The following is an 18,193-nucleotide window of genomic DNA, read 5'->3' as shown; positions in this document are numbered from 1 at the left end:
AAGTGAACTTATTGGCTAATAAAGATTTTTAGCCAATATTTTAGTAGAAAACATGTTTATTAAAAAGACTCTGGATCTGTATCCACTTGACAAATCAATGTTTCAGGTAACCATTGTGTTCTAACACAAATGGAGCCTCTTCCCCAGATTAAAGTGGGATTAGGATCATACCATGTGTTACTAAGTGGATCTCGCCATTTTTTCATGGAATAAGAACTGGAGATGTGTAGATGCCAATGGTGATCTGCAGCAGACTGACATTTAGCATCAGACTGCAAAAAAGATTTTTAAAACAAGCAAAAAGCGAGATATGCTTTTTAAAACAAGTAAAAAGCGAGATATGGTTTTGGAGGTAACCTTGGAGTAGAGGGTATGACTCTCCTTCCTTTTATTATTAAAAAAATCAAATTCTCAAAGTGCGAAGTGCACATTGAGTAATTTATTGTCTCTGGGAATTATAAATTATCTCAGTAATGTGGGTAACATTAAGTTGTTGACAAAATATCTTAAATGTTTGTATTAGCCAGTTCTATAATGTATTCCAATCTAATTATGAACACCACGCATAGAAAATTAACGTAGGCAATGATTATATTTTTTTGTTGCTTTCCTTGTTAAAGCAATTGTAACTAGAAAACCTGAAAAGGTACGAATAGTTACATGCACATATAGCAATTGTTTACAGAACCTTATTTTATCTTTTGTAAAAAGCTCTGAGTCTCTCAAGGCCTAGGTTTTGTGGTGAGCTTAAGGTAAGGCCTTAGTCAAAAGTAATTTGAAATAAGTAACTCATCTTTTTTTACTTAATACAACCTTTTTGACATAACTGAGGCTTAAGTATTAAAAACGATATTGCCTCTGAAACTTTTTTTTAAGCAACTAATACTCGTTTGTAAAGTTCATGTATTAGGGCAAATGTATTAAAATTTCCAATTAGAAGGATTAGATAATAATCAACGTGCACTGAAAAATCAATGTCCTGGCCTCTTGCACTGAAGCAGAGACAAAAAAAAAAAATTATAAAGGCAAAATTTTAAGCAAAATCTTTGAAATTACCACAGCTTTATATGAAGTAGCCAGGCTGGATTGCAATGCTATAATAAATTTTATGAATATTATGGCCTCATTGACCTCTTATAAATTTTAAAATCAAAGCTATTTTACTTCTAAATGTTGCCTGGTAATTGGCCTGCAAGCGGTTGTGAAAATCAGTATCAGCCTGCAACTTACCACTGGCCACTAGATGGCGCTAAGCGGTTGTGAAATTTGAGTTGGCATGGCACTGCAAATAGTCTGTGTGACTATGGTGTGGAGCAGGAAGTTAAGTTAGGCCCGAAGGTATGAAGTTGTAGCATGTGCATCTGTTTTTGCGGCCTTGAAGGTTGTGTGATCGCCCCCCCCCCTCCGTGACCGCAGCTGCCTTGGTATGGCCAGGCTGTTTTAGTCTATGCTGCCATGTTGAGCCGCCTGCATGTGCGCATTTGTGCATGGTGGCAAAACATAAATAGCCGCCTGGCGGGATTTTAAACTGCTGCTACTCGTGCCACTTGGCACGCACGCTGCTCTAGACCCCACCACCCAGTGGACTGGCTCTTTAGCACCTCCCTGAAATGGCAATGGCCCCCTGCCTTTTAAACTGGATGGTGCCTGCAGTGCTTGGGCTGCACTCTGCACAGAATCCCAGATGTGGTATCCGATCTCCACACCCACACACAGCCTCTCTATCAAGCATCACTGTGGGGCATGAGTTACCCTGGGAACAGTAGGGCCCCTCTGCCTCTCAGGAGTCACCCTGTGTCCTGTGCAGTGTAGTGCAGCTCGGCTTACAGAGATTGGGCTACACCGCTGGCCACACCTCCAGCCCTGGAGCAGAACAAAAGCGCCTGGCCACTTCTCCATGGAGTTTTTTGCCAGGGCTGGGTCTTGCCTCTGGCTACTGCTATTTGCTGGTACTGGGAGGAGGGAGCACAGCACTTGGTCGCTCTGAGCCACCATGTTGGCTGGGTCATGCCACGTGTCTTGAATTAACTGTATTTAGAAACAACTATCAGCTCATTTGTTTTAGAGCTAAAACTGCTGACCCTTTCTTAAAAGCAGTTTCTCAGCGGGGCAACTTAACTCAGCCTCTGCTGTGTTTTAACATAAAACACAGGACCACAATCATTCATACCACAGGACAAAGACAGACACGAACAAACATGTAACATAGAATTGAGACTAAGAATTTCTCCTGAATAAGCCATAGAGAAAGCAAGATGTCTCTCAGTTTCTCTGTGTCTTTGGGATAGCTCTGAAATCTAGTTTCTTTCTCTTTTTGATCTCTCTATACATATATTTTGTTTTATTTTTGTATTTTGCTATTTTTAGGTATTTTTTTTTTATTTTATTTATGCCCTCTCCTTCTCGCCTAGATGTAGCTCTTGGCTATGGACCATTGCCTATAGAAAGTTTCTGATTCTGATTGTCACTACCAAAATCCTAAATGGGAAAACACCAGGTCAGTGTATCCCTGACTTACCTGTGTTGGCGAAATTACCATTTTTACTTCTGTTTTGTGTGAAGCTTTACTCAGGTAGTGCTGTTCTCTATATACCTTCTCGTTCCCAGCTCCATTGTTGGGTGCCATTCTGTTGTTTCCTGTAGCTAAATATGATCGGACTTTCTGGAAGATAAGTAGGAACCTAAAGAAATAAGGGAACCAGTGGCAAGAGGGAGTTAAAAAAATGGGACCGAGCCATGGTTGTGCTTTCAATCCTCCATGTGTATTCAACTGTCTGTGTTACAAGCAGGCAGGTAGAAACCCCTCCTCCAGTCCGTCAGCATCTTGTGGCCCAATCAGCATCTTCATCTTTGGTCTCTGGAGGCAGGAGTTCTGGAGTAGCAGGGACTTGGAGAGAGGCATGGCTATTTGTGGCAAGGCAAGGTCTGAGAACCAGCTCCTGGCTAGAGGACGATCACAGATTAACGCCTTTTCTAACTAGTATGCTATATTTTTATCATTATTATTTCTACAGTCACCTTATTTTAAAACCTTTGTTTCAGTAGAGCTAAAGCTTACCAAAACATTTTGCTACTGTTTATAAATCCCTTCTTTAGTTTGTTAAATGGGTCCTCTTTACATACTTCAAGAAGGACTTGTTTTTTATTAATTAATTAACTTCACATTCTGATTGCAGTTTCCCCTCCCTCCTCTCCTCCCATCTCCACCTTTTCTCTCCACTTTCCTATACCCTCTCCTTTTCTCTTCAGAGAAGGGAAGCCCTCCCATGGATATCATCTTGCCTTGGCATGTCAAGTTGCAGTAGGACTAGGTATACTTCTATTGAGTCTAGACAAGGCAGCCCAGTTAGAGGAAAAGAGATTCATACATAGGCAACAAAGTCAGAGGCAGTCCCTGCTACAATTGTTAGGGGTCCCACTCAAAGATCAAGCTGCACATTTGTTACATATGTGGTGGCAGTCTAGCTCTACCCCATGTAGAGGCTCTCTGGTTGGTGGTTTATCCTGTGAGCACCTATGGGCCAGGTTAGTTGATTCTGTAGGTATTCTTGTGGTATCCTTGGCTTCTCTGGCTCCTTCAACCCTTCCTCCTCCACTTCCACAGGATTTCCTGAGCTTAGACTAATGTTGTTCTTTGTATCTGTTTCCATCAGGTGCCTCTTAGATGACAGTTATGCTAGGCTCCTGTCTGGAAGCCTAGCACAATAACATTAATAGTGTCAGGGGTTGACTCTCTCTCAAGGCATGGGTCTCAAGTTAGGATAGTCATTGGCTGGGCATTCCCTGCATTTCTGTCTTTATTCTTGCACATCTTTTAGAGAGAAAAAAAATAGTGGGTTGAAAGTTTTGTGGCTGGGTTAGGTGTCCCCATGCTTCTGTTTTAAGGGTGGCTACTTACAGTAGATGGCCGATTCAGGTTCCATATCCTCTATTGCCAGGAGTCTTAGCTAGGGTCACCCTCATATATTTCTGCAAGTTTCCATTGTCCTAGAATTTTATTGTAACTCAGAGATGCCTTCCAACTGGTTCCAGTTCTCTCTTATCCTTCACACACTTGATCCCTCTTGCTTCTCTCCCTACCCCTCTCAACCAGTTCCCTTCCTCCATACACCCCTGATTCCTATTTTATTTGCTTTTTTGAGTAAAATTCAAAGAGACAAGTAAATGGAACTAGAAGAGACCACCCTGAGTGAGCTAGCCCAGACCCAGAAAGACATACATAGTATATACTCACTTATAAGTGGATTTTAGCCGTAAAGCACAAGATACTCATGCTACACTCCACAGAACCAAAGAAACTAAGTAACAAGGAGAACCCAGAGGAGGACTTGTGTATTTAATGAGTCATAAAGGAAATGAATCTGGATGGGAGGGAGGTTGGGAAGAACTGGGAGGAGTTGAGGGAGGGGAAACCATAATCAGGATATATGAAAAAAATTGTTTTCAATAGAAGAAGAAAAAGAAAAAAGAAAAGAGTTGAGACACTGGAGAGGTAATGTTCCCAAAATGACTTCCAATCACTTTTTCATCTGTTTTCAGTATTTTATGAAGTTTTAAAAATGGGTTGTAGTTGTAAATTGGCCATTCACAGAGGATACTTTAGACTTTAAGTACTCTAGCAAACAAAACTGAGGTACTTGTCTGAAACTGAGAGTCTCCTAGGAAACTTGATTTCTTTTGCTTTTTCCTATTCTGATGTGTTAGTTATTCTTGTTTTATCTTGTTATATCATATTGTATTGTTATTCGTTAGAAGCCTGTTTCCTTTCTAATGACACAGAAAGTGGGTGGATCCAGTAGAAGAGGTATAGAGAGAACCTGGGAGGATTATCTAGAGAGGAAAACTTCATCAGGATATATCATGTGAGAAAAAAAATCTATTTTCAACGAATGGAAAATATATGCATGTGTTTATGGGGACAAAGAAATACTCTTTCTCTGGATTCGTGAATATTTAAAAATAATTGTCTTTCTATTTAAGTAACAAAACATATTATTTTAAAAATTTCTATCCTCATTAATTATTTGTGCTTTTAGATAAAGGCTAGAGGTCAATATGATGCCCTTCTACATGTATGATTTTGGGGTATCAAAATGAATCTTCTTGTATCTTGGAAATTCATCAATTTATTACTCAATGACATTTTTATTGCATGCCAAGTGTCTTTTAATAAAATGTTTCAAAACATGAAATAGGTCATACAGAGGGAGGATAAACCACAAATAGGACTTGTTATATGAAAAGATAGTTTTAATAAAGTAAGAGAAAAGTAAAAAAGAAAAAAAGAAAAGAAAGGAAATCACACAGAGATCCAATGTTGATCTCATTTGACCCAAGTTGATATTCGGTTTAAATATTCAAATACTTTAAAAGGTATTGTCTACTATAGCTTTGAGTAACTTTCGTGTTCCCATTTTTCTTTGTCTCCTTTTCTGACAAATCAATATGTATTGGATCTCCTACGTTTATCTTACAAAATTAAGTTTCTAGCTTTTTTTGTATTTTTCTCTCATTTTTAGATTGCTTTGCTCCAATCCATCTTCCTTATCACCTTTTGTGATCTTATTTACAATTGTGCCTTTTCTCCTGTATTGCCATCTTCATTAATATCTGTAAAAGTTTTCATTTTTTTCATTTTCATTTCTATCCTAATATCTTTGTACCATTTCAAATTTTTCTATTATCTTAATATTTCTCTTTTTTTTGAAAAACTTGATTTTGTTTCAAGTTGTGTGTGAACACCTTAAGGAAATTCATTTTTCTCCAGTAATTTTAAAAAAATTCTTAGCAATGTGTTTACTCATTATGTGACTTTATTGCACTTCAATGTATTTATTTGAGTAGGTCCTATCCATCATGTTCTTTGCTTCCCCTTTTCTTCTCTTTGTTTCTCCATATAGTGTATGTGCATATGCATTGGTTCCGTATAAATTATTCTTAAGAGTACTTCTTCCTAGACCAGTTCTCTGTGTAAATATACAAAGGTTCAGAGCCAAGATAGAACTCTAAGCCAGCAGAGTTCTCCTGATCTAGAGTGAAGATCTATAGAATAGCAGATTTTTGTGCCAGGGTGTATGCTTAACTTCCTTCTAGTAATCAACATTTTTCTCATCTCATCTTTTTTGTGTATTTCTTGTCTTTCTATATAAACAAGACTAATAACTTAGGACAAGAGATATGCCAAATAAAGAGAAAGCAGAAATAGTTATTTCTTGGTACTGACTGAAATTTTTAGCCTTCCAAGAGACATTCAAATTATTTTTTTAAATTTATTTATTTATTTATTTACTGATTTATTTACTTTACATTCTGATCTTGGCCCACCCTCTTTCAGCCACCCGCAACAGTCAATCCCCTTGTCCCCTCCCCTTCTTTAAACATTCAAAATTCTTTTTCAAATATTTTTATTTACTTTATATCCAAATCTCAGCCCCCTTCTTCCTTTCCTCTAAGACTCACCCTTACAAATCCCTCCCCACCTTGCCCCCTCCCCCTTTCCTTGGAGAAGGGGAACCCCCCTTGTGTACCACTTCATCCTGGAACATTTAGTCTGTGCAGGACTAGGCACATCATCTCCTGCTGAGGCCTAACCAGGCAGCCCATTTGGAGAAAGGAGGTCCAAAATCCAGACAGCCTCTGCTCTTACTGTTAGGGTACCCACATGAAGACCAAGCTACACATTTGCTACAAATGTGCAGGGGAGTTAGATCCAGTCCCTGTGTGCTCCCTGGTTGGTGGAACTCTCTCTGTGAACCTCAACGGAAGCAGTTTAATTTATTTGATAGGTCTTCTTGTGGTGTCCTTGACTCTTCCAGCTTGCTCAACTTTATCCCCCATACTCCCACAAGTCTCCCCCAGTTCTACCTGATGTTTGGCTGTGGATCTCTGTATCTGTTTCCTTTTGCTACTGGATAAAGCCTCTCAGGAGACAGAGTGATGCTAGGTTTCTTTCTGTAAGCATAACAGAGCTGGATCTCTCCCATAACATGGGTCTTAGGTTGGGGCAGTCACTGATTGTTCTCCCAGGCTCTGCTCTTCTAGGATAGACATCTGTCCTACTTCCTGGACATCTTTTAGGTGTGGAAAATTTTGGGCTGAAAGTTTTCTGGGTGGGTTGTTGTTTCCTTCCCTCCTCTGGAAGTCCTACTTTGTTACAGGATTAGGCCACTTTAGTCTTCATATCCCTTGCTGGTAGGAATCTCAGCTAGGGTCACACCCATAGACTCCCCTTATCTTCCTTTGTTTCAAGTTGCTAGCTAGTTAGTCCCAGAGATTCCCTCCACCAATTTCCATTTTCACTTTCAGCTCTCTTCTGCCCCCATCTGCCCATATCTGATCCTTATCCCAGAATTCTCTTCAATCCCTCTCCTATTCTTTTCCCTACCTTCATCTACCTCCAATGACTATTTAGTTTCCCCTTCTATGTGAGATTAGAGCATCTTCCCTTGGGACTTCGTTATTATCCAATTTATTTGGCTCTGTGGATTGTCCCATGGTTATCCTGCACTTTATGGCTAATGTCCACTTACAAGTGAGTACATACCAGCTAGAAAGAAGCTGAGGAGGACGGTGACCCTATAGTAAGACCATCAGTCTCAACTAACCTGGACCCCCAAGATCTCTCAGATACTGAGTCACCAACCTGGTAACATACACCAGCTGATATGAGACCCCCAACACATATACAGCAGAGGACTGCCTGGTCTGGCCTCAGTGAAAGAAGATGCACCTAACCCTCAAGAGACTTGAGGCCCCAGGGAGTGGGGAGGTCTGGTGAGGTGGGGAGGGTAGGGGCAACCTCTTGGAGCTATGGGGGGATGAATGGGATGGGGAGAAGTCGGAGGGCAGACCAGGAGAGGATGGCAACTGGATTGTAGAAAAAGATTAAATAATGATAATAATGATAATAATAATAATAATAATAATAATGGTGATGATACAAAAAGAAATAAAGTACATCTGTTGACAGTAAAACAAATAAGTGAGTACATACCATATATGTTTTTCTGGTCTAGGCCACTTCACTCAGAATGATATTCTCAAGTTCCATCCATTTGCCTGCAAAATTCAAGATGTCTTTATTTTTAATAGCTGAATAGTATTCTATGGTGTAGATGTACCACATTTTTTTTTATCCATTCTTCAGTTGAGGGACATCTAGGTTGTTTCCAGTTTCTGCCTATTATGGATAAAGCTGCTACAAATGTAGCAGAGCATGTATCCTTGTAGTATGGTAGAGCAACTTTTGGGTATATGCCCAGGAGTGTTATAGCTGGTTCATGAGATAAAATTGTTTCCAATTTTCTGAGAAACCTTCAAACTGTCTTCCAAAGTGGTTGTACATGTTTGCACTTCCACCAGGAATGGAGGAGTGCTCCCCTTTCTCCAAATCCTTCCTGGTATGTGCTGTCCCTTGAGTTTTTGATCTTAGCCATTCTGATTAGTGGAATGTCAGTATAATTTTTATTTATATTTCCCTGACAACTAAGGATGTTGAACATTTCTTTAAGTGTGCCTCAGTCATTCAGGATTCCTCTGTTGAGAATGCTGTTTAGCTGTTTATTCCATTTTAAAATGTGGTTATTTGGTTTTTTGAAGTCTAACTTCTTGAGTTCTTTACATATTTTGGCTATTAGCCCTCTGTTTGATGTAAGGTTGGTGAAGATCTTTTCCCTGATTTGTCCTATTGACAGTGTCATTTGGCTTGCAGAAGCTTTTCTGTTTGAAGAGATCCAATTTGTCAATTTATCAATGACAATCAATCTAAGAGCCTGAACCATTAGTGTTCTGTTCAGGAAAATTTTTCCTGTTCCAATGTGTTCAATGATATTTCCTACTTTCTTTTTAGAGTCAGTTTTATGTTGAGGTCCTTGATCCACTTGGACTTGAGCTTTGTGCAGGCTGATAAATATGGATCTATTTCCATTATTTTACATACAGATATCTAGTTAGACCAATACTATTTGTTGAAGATTTTTTCTTTCTTCCATTGTATGGCTTTGGCTTCTATATCAAAATCAAGTGTACATAGGTATGTGGGGTTATTTCTGGGACTTCAATTCTATTCCATTGATCAACTTGTCTATTTCTGTACCAATATCACTATTGTTCTATAGTACAGTTTGAAGTCAGGGATAGTGATTCCTCCAGAAATTTTTATTGATTATAATTGTTTTGTTTAACTTGGGTTTTTTGTTTTTCCATGTGAAGGTGAGAATTGTTCTTTCAAGGTCTGTGAAAAGTTGTGTTAGAATTTTTATGGGATTTGGATTGAATCTGTAGATTGCTTTTGGTTAGATGGCAATTTTCACTATGTTAATCCTACCAATCTATGAGCATGGTAGATCTTACCATCTTCTGTGGTCTTTTTCAATTTCTTTCTTGTCATAAAGGTCATTTAATTACTTGGGTAGAGTTACATTATAAGTATTAGACATATGGATTTTTTTCTTATTTTCCATTTAATGAAAATGGTTTTGAGATACATTCTGATGATGGTTTTGCTTTCTCCATTTCTTCCCTACCTCCCCTCCCATCCAAATCTACAACCTTTCTGTCTACTCTCAGAAAACAGCCATTTGAAAATTAATGATAAAATAAAATAAAACAAATAACTAAACAAATTGGAATAGGACAAAACAAAGAAACAAAAGAAAGAGAGGTAAAATAAAAGCACAAGAAATATATAAATTCAGAGATGTTTGCAAACACAGAAATTCCAGAAAAGCGCAAAGCCAGAAACTACAAAATATACACAAAATAAGTGTAAGATTTTCTTGTTTGGATTTTTATTAGATATTTTCTTATTTAGATTTCAAATATTATCCCCTTTCCTGGTTTCCCCTCTGAAAACCCCGTACCCCATTCCTCCCACTTCTATGAGAATGTTCCCCTACCCACCCATCCATGCCATCCTCCCCATACTCTAATTCCCCTACACTGGGACATAGAGCCTTCACAGGATCAAGGGCCTCTCTGTCCAATGATGCCTGTCAAGGCCATCCTCTGCTACATATGCAGATGGAGACATGGGTCGCTCCATGTGTACTCTTTGGTTGGTGGTTTAGTCTCTGGGAGCTCTGGAGGGTCTGATTGGTTGATATTGTTCCTTCTATGGGGTTACAATCCTCTTCAGCTCCTTCAGTCCTTTCTCTAGCTCCTCCATTGTGGATCCCATGCTCAATCCAATGGTTGGCTTCGAGCATCCACCTCTGTATTTGTCAGGCTGTGGCAGAGCCTCTCAGGAAACAGGTATATCAGGCTCCTGTCAGCAAATGCCTTGACAAACTATTATGGGGCAAAGAACCTCCAAAGATGCCTTTGAGTTTGTTTTGTGTTGGAAATTTACTGCTGGGCATGAGGCCTGACCTTAAGAGTGGTTTGTAAACCTAGTTAGTCTTTGTGGGCATAAAAACCCCAATTTTTAATTTTTGAGCTGTTTATAAACTGAAGATAACTTCTGGGGTAGGGATGGGAGCTCATGTCTACTTCCCCTCTTAGCATTGGGACTTCATCGGGCTCAGCCGTATGCATGCCTTCATGTGCATGCCAGCTCAGTCTCTGTACATTCATGTGTGGGTCAGTTCTGCTGAGTTTGGAAGGCCTTGTTTCCTTCCTTGGTATCCTCCATTCCTTTATGACTCTTACAAATTTTCCATTTTCTCTTCCATAGCTTTCCTGGATGCTGAGGGGAGTGAATTAATAGCAATATTTCATTTAGGACTGAGTGTTCCTAGGTCTCTCACATTCTGTATATTGCCAAGCTGTGTGCTTCTGTATTTATTTTCATCTACTACAAGAGTAGGCTTCTCTGATGATGTCTGAGCAAGACACTGATCTATGGGCAAAAGAGAATGTCTTTAGTACTTATTTTTTTTAATACATTTCTTTAGCCTACAATAGTATTTGGTTTTTTGCTGGGTCCATGGCCTTTCTAGTCTCAGGAACTTAGTGACCTGACCAATTTTGGAGATAAGTTCCATCTCATGGAGTGGGCCTTAAATCCAATCAGATATTTGTTGGATACTCTCACAAGTCTGTGCCACTGTTACATTAGTGCATAATCCATGCAGGTCATCATTGTAGATGGAATGTTTTGAAGCTGTAGTGTGCAGAGTACCTTCCAGTGCTGCCAACACTATTCAAAAGAGGCGAGACCTCTAGGTAGATCCCAGTTCAATTTCTCCATGTTCAGTGTGTTATGTGGGTCTTGCCTTCAGCTATAGGGTCTCACTATCACTTTATAGAGAGGAACTAATAGCCTTAGCAATAGCCTGGTTGTTTGGAAGTTCCCATGGGCCCCTTTGGCCAACAACTCAATTAGATGTAATCTAGTCCAGAACTGGAGGCTTCAATTTGGTGATGAGAATGTTTAGTTGGGTCTCTCTTTTTTTTTCACTAATTAGAACTTTTATTTTGATCCCTTTTATATATGTATTTATTTAGGAAGCCTCTACTGAATCATTAGACCCCTCAAATAGGCCCTTACTTTTGCTTACTTTCTTTCATCCTCCTCTTTCTTCTTCCTCCCATTTAAAATAAATATTATTTAACTTGTGTTCTTTGAGAATTTCATATATGTATATAGTGTATTCCACCACTTTTGTCACTCCTACCCAATCTTTGCCACTTATCTCCTCACCTCAAGTCCTTTTCCACTTTTGTGTCCTTTTTCACCTTTGTGTTTCACTGAGTTTCACCAAGGCTGCCTGTGTGACCATTGGAAAGAGTGATGTAATGGGTAGATATAAAACTGAAGACAATCATGCCCCTCCCTTAGAATCCCTTAGTAGCCTATAGTTCAGTAGGATATAGTTGTGTTCTCTAACTACCTACCATATCCATGATTTCCTGCCAGAAGTTCTAGTCTTGTATAAAACCAATACAAGCAGTCCTAATTGCTATGAGTTCATGATTGCAATGTCTATATTGTGCCAAGAAGAGTGTATTTTGCAGTTTTTCATTCTATCTTCCATGTCTTACATTATTTCCACCCCCTCTTTTGTGATGTTCCATGAGCCTTCTAGATTGATTATGAATGTTTTCTTTAGAGCCAAGAATTCAATTATCAGTTTATATGAGTTATGAGTTTAGGGCTTAAATGTTTTCAGTACAAACAGAAACTTCTTGACCAAGGCTGAGAGCAGCACTAACGTATGAATATAAACATAGATATTTAGAAAGCACTTTGATAACAGGCCAATTTAGCTATAAAACAGTTGTAAATTCTTTCTAGGGTCCAAAACTTCATCAAACATATTTTTGCCTAGTTTTATATTACTATGTACGAATTCTCTCCTGTAATGTAGATTTGAAGTCCAATCAGAGAATAGTTGCTTACTCCCATAATTTTCATGCCAGCATAGAACATGTGGGCACATCTTGTCTAGCATGTTTGTGTTGAAGTTCATAATTCCTTTTCTCCACAAGCAGCCTTCATATTACCTCCTAGCACTAAGGAAACTAGAAAATTCTGGAGAAAATTTCCAGTCTGCTACTATTATTTTGTAAAGAATTTTGTATAGATTGAGGTAATGCATGCTGTCTACAAGACAGAGGATATTGAACTATTTGCATATTTTTCCATTACAATTTTTAGTTATAGTTCTATACAGGCTTGGTAATAAAAGAACTTGTGACACCAAAAGTCATCACCAGGCATTTCCCATGGTAACTAACTGGGACAGTACTCTAATATTATAGTCTACATTCACTGAGATAATTCCCTATGTAATAATTAATATTCTAGTGGATTAGTCAGGATGGTTACTAGAGTTGTTATATTGTAGTTATTTCTAGATCTTTTAAAAAGCTTTAACAACAATATGTTTCTTTTCATTATGCCGTACAGCAAAAAGAGAAATTCTTCAATTTCTTGGTAAATAACTAATTCCAGAACAGCAATGAATTCAGAGAAATTGAATAAAGATGAAAAAAGAAAAGCCATTTCTTCTTTAATTAGAGAATTACAAACTTCAAGATGGTTTAAAAATAAAGTATTCCCAAGGATGTGATTTTCTTACAGAAATAAGTTGGAGTTCTTTGTGAACTATGCTCTCAACTGACACCACTGACATCAGGAATTTATGTGACTCTTAGGAATCACTGTGTCATTGTGGTACATTGACTTTGTGTCTTAATTCCTGAGTGATTTAAATTGTCAGCATCCCTCCTTAGGCCCTGAACATTAATCATTCAGCAACTAGAATTGGTCACGATGTTTAAGATAGCTAAAATTAATTAATTGAAAAAATTAAGTACAATAGAAAGACTTTCCTGTATAAAGAAGTGTATATTTCCCCACTGAGCAAGTTTTCTACAATGATGTCTTATTCTGTAATGCCCTGGCTTAAATGTTTTATTGCATTATTATTGTCATGTTATGTTCATGTGTGTGTGTGTGTGTGTGTGTGTGTGTGTATGTCTGTGTGTAGATTAAAAGTGTCTTTTTGATTTGGGCTCTTTGTAGATTTTCATTATGTTGCTTGCATATGTTTCTACACTACTCCTTTTTCCTGTCTCTTTGTGTCTGTTCACATTCATATCCTCCCTTCATTCAGTCATCTTTACTCTTTCCCTGTTTTTCTAACATACAGAGCTATTAGTTCATTACTCATGATGTGACTTCTCAGGCTTTTGATCCTTGACCCTTAAATTTCACTGCTACCTATCTCTGAAATATCTTTCTCTCCCTCTTACTTTGCCATGGATGGCTGACCATCATCTGTTCTTCGTAAAATCAAATGAAGCTCTTTTCAGACAATCTTATGTAAGGCTAGGTTATTTTTCCTTCATGTATGTTTTCATTGTTAGTGATATATACAAGCTTTTAAAGGGCAATATGCCCTTTAGATAAACAGTGTCATTTATTCTTTGTAATTTAAAACCTTGGCCTTTTTAAATGTACTGTAACATATAACACGTTGTACAAACATTCTGCTCACCCTTGAAATTCCATCAGCATTCCTTTCCAAAGGTGTTCCTTAGCATCACACTTGTCTGTTTGCAAGTCACTTCTGTAGGAAGGTAAATTGTTATGAAAGAAGCAGTGAAGAAGAATGTTTGGAAACTGTTTTTGTGCTTTTGTTTGTAATGGCATTTATCCCCAGGGATTCAAAGAATTCAAGGACAGAAGGGAAAGCACCAGACTTAACAAACTGCTATGCTACTTGAACTGCCAATGTTTTGCTTCTGCTAACTATGGGAGTATTTCAAACAGGATTGTTAGTCTTTTTTGTGTGTCTTTGACATGTGTCAAATTTCTTGAAGTGTGTTTGAAGTATTAATATTGGCTACATGTTACTTGGGATACATTAATTCAAGCAGAATTCTAAAGATTTCTCTCACTCACTGTGTACATTCAAATGTCATGAGCATTCTTCTAGCATGGAATTTAGCATTTTTTTTAAATGTGTATTAACCTTGACAGTGGTCTGGTTAAAGTTTCTTATAGGATTAGTCTTCTGTTTGTTTGTTTGTTTGTTTGTTTGTTTGGCTGGTTGGTTCTGGGAATTAAACCCAGGGCCTTTCTCATGCTGAGCACACACGGTGGCACTGAGCTCTACTCTCGACCCTATTTGTCCTCTTTAATGCAGCTGAACTAAGTTACCTCTAGGATCACTTTCCAAATCCAATCTCATGTTTTCATGAAATTGGTGACATTCTGTCCCCATGCATTGTTTGACACATTTGTAAAGCAGCCCTGAGCATGTATCACTGATTCATTGATGGTTCTGTTATTGACACACCCTATAAAGCTGTTGGTATATGATTTTCACAATTAAACTTCTTTGTATCTTTCCAAGTGACGCTATAGTTCTGGAATGCAGCATTTGGAGGAGAGTGGCTAGCTTTGACTAGTTGTTTCTGTGTTTATAATTAGTTATGCAATCTAGGAGTTCATGTTGAAAAACTTTCTGTAGAAAATACTCAGGGAAACCACCTACAGAAATATGGAAATGTTGACAATGCACATGAACTCCAGTTGCCTGAAGACTTATATTTCCTATCTTAGATTTTAGAAAGATTAGGCACAGAAAAAAAGAAGAGAGAGAGAGCAGGCTTCCTTCTGACACACTAGCACCTGCCCTGTCATTGGAAGAGCTGGGTTTAAAGGCTAATGGCTGAGGAAGCCTAGTAAGCTTCAAGACTGACAAGAGAAGGAGAATCAGACTGGGTTGCTTGGACAGAGGTGTCAGGGAGTGAAGGGATAAGAAAAACCTACAGAGATGCAGTCCTTTCCTGGTGAACTGTATTTACCTACAGGTCTAATTGAGAAAGAAATTCTAACAATGCTAGGGAAAGTCATACAATGTGTTTTGATCATATTCACCCCCTCCCCAACTCTTTCTCAATTCATCCCTCACTTCTCTAACCACTTAACTTTGTGGCTTCTTCGACAAGGCCAAAATCTAGTACCCACATATCACTGGATGTATGTTCTTCAGCTGGAGAGATGTCAACTTCCCAGACCTACACTCTTTTTTTTTTAATTGGATATTTTCGTTATTTACATTCAAATGTTATCCCAATTTCCCGGTTTCCCTCCCTCCCGGAAACACCCTATCACCTCCTCCCTCCCCCTGTTTCTATGAGGGTGTTCCTCCACCCACTTACCCATTCCCACCTCCCGCCCTTGATTCCCCTACACTGGGGCATCTATGGAGCCTTCATAGGACCAAGGGCCTCTCCTTCCATTGGTGAATGACAAGGCCATCCTCTGCTACATATGCAGCTGGAGTCATGTGTACTCCTTCGTTGGTGGTTTAGTCCCTGGGGGCTTTTGGGTGTCTGGTTGGTTGATATTGTTGTTCTTCCCATGGGGTTGCAAACCCCTTCAACTCCTTCAGTCCCTCCTCTAACTCCTCTGTTGGGGACCCCACACTCAGTCTAATGGTTGGCTGCTAACATCCGCCTCTGTATTTGTAAGGCTCTGGCAGGGCCTCTCAGGAGACAGACATATCAGGCTCCCATCAGTACTCTTAAAAGAAAATTGCCTCATCCTTTTCCAGCAGCTAATTGTCAATATTTCCTAGGCTTAGAGTGGGATTGTATGGACAGCTCCAACCTCCATGCTGGGATTTGGTCTGGCTTGATTTTGCACAGGTTTTTTTTTTCTTTCTTTTTTCAACATGGTGTTGCAGCTGCTGTGAGTTCATATATCTATTGTACCTATTCTATCAAGAAGATGTTTCTTTGTATTCATCCACCACTTCATATTCTTACAATATTTCTTTGCCTTCTTTCTCAATGATCTCTGAGCCTTGGGAGGGATAGGTGAGGTACATATGCTCCATTTAAGGCTGTGCATTCTGCTGTCTCTTATTCTCTGCACCTCGGCCAGTTATGGGGCACTGTGTTAATCACAGTCTACTGCAAATTGAATCTTCTTAGATGAAGGATGAGAGATGCATTTATCTGAGGGTTTACTGATAAAATATTAGGAGTCAGTCTAATTGTGTGTTTATTTGGCAGCATAATAGTAGTCTGTTCTTCCACAGGGCCTATGACTGCTACCTATATGTTCTTGGTCTGATAATAACGCTAGGTATGAGTTTCATCTTGTCCAGTGAGGCTTAAATCCAGTAAAAGATTTGTTTTGTTACACTCATACTATTTGAGCTACAGTTCCACTAGTGGGTATTTTTTTTCTTTTTAAATTTCTTTTCTTTATTTACAATTTAAATGTTATCCCCTTTCCTGGCTTAGTCCTCAACCCGGAAGACCCCTAACCCATCCCCCTTCCCCCTGCTTCTATGAGGGTGTTTCCCTACCCACCCACCCACCCATGCCTGCCTCCCTGTCCTCCAATTCTCCTACACTGGGGCATAGAGCCTTCACAGGACCAAGGACCTCTCCTCCTATTGATGACCGACAGGACCATCCTCTGCTACTTCTTATGCTGATCATTGTTGTAGTTCAAAGGGTTCATAGCTGGGTATGAATGATGATTATTTTTCTCTGCTGGTAGCCTGCATAGCACTATGAAAACTGGCCAGCAGGGATGAAATATTTAAGTCATTACCAACCAGATTTCTCCCTGTTCTATGACTCAAGTATGGGTGTCTTCAGTAATTGGATCAATTTTAAGATAAGAGGACTAAGTGTTATGAAATTTTAGGTCATATTTGGAATCTATACTCATTTTTTTTTTTTGGTTTTTCAAGACAGGGTTTCTCTGTGTAGCCCTGGCTGTCCTGGAACTCACTCTGTAGACCAGGCTGGCCTTGAACTCAGAAATCCACCTGCCTCTGCCTCCCAAGTGTTGATATTTAAAGGTATGAGCCACTACTGCCTGGCTTTATACTCATTTTTAAGCATAACAATTTAAGATATATTTAATGTAATTCAACAGTTTTCAGGAAATAAATAGTTTTCTCACATTTAAGTCTTTGAATCTTTAGATTTTAGAATACTCAGAGGTCAGGAAATTAGCAAAGAGCCGGGATGAGTGCTATGTTTTTCTTCTCCCTGAAGCCCAGAAATGTATTTAATTAATTAACTTTACACCCTGACCACACCTTCCTCTCCCTCCTCTCTTGTCAGTGCCACCCTCTCCCCTTCCCTCCTGCCTGCCCTCCCTTGCTTTCTCCTCAGAAAAGGGGACGTATCCCATAGATATTAACCAATTTTGGCATAGCAAGTTGTAGTAAGACCAGGCACATCTTCTCTTAATGAGGCTAGAAGTGGCAGCTCAGTAGAGAGGAAAGGATCCCAAAGGCAGGCAATATAGTCAGAGACAAACCCTGCTCCCACTGTTAGGAATCCCACATGAAAACCATGTTACACATCTGTAACATCTGTGCAGAGGGCCTAGGTCCATCCCATGCATGCTCCCTTGTTGATGGTTCTGTCTCTCTGGGTCCCTATGTGCTCAGGGTAGTTAATTCTGTATGTTTTCTTGTGGTGTCCTTGACTACTCTGGTAAAGCACAGATATACAGGATATGAAGAAGGGGTACATAGTACTGAATACATGACTGGGATCTCAACTCTGTTCCATATTGTGTTTGTTTTTTATAATAAAACCTCCATTTCTATAGATTTACCAGTCCTGAGATCTGGTAGGGCAAGTTTTTATATTTATTTTATGCCATCCTCTGTCTCTCTCTTCCTCTTTGTTGTTCCTAAGGAGTTTCCTACCTATTCTTGAATCATCACTGTGACCTATAAAGTTTAGAATCAACTTGTAAAAT

Source organism: Mastomys coucha, chromosome X, assembly GCF_008632895.1.
Source record: "Mastomys coucha isolate ucsf_1 chromosome X, UCSF_Mcou_1, whole genome shotgun sequence".
Classification (NCBI taxonomy): Eukaryota; Metazoa; Chordata; class Mammalia; order Rodentia; family Muridae; genus Mastomys; species Mastomys coucha.
The sequence above is the reverse complement of the archived record's forward strand: the minus strand, read 5'-3'. Positions refer to the sequence as shown.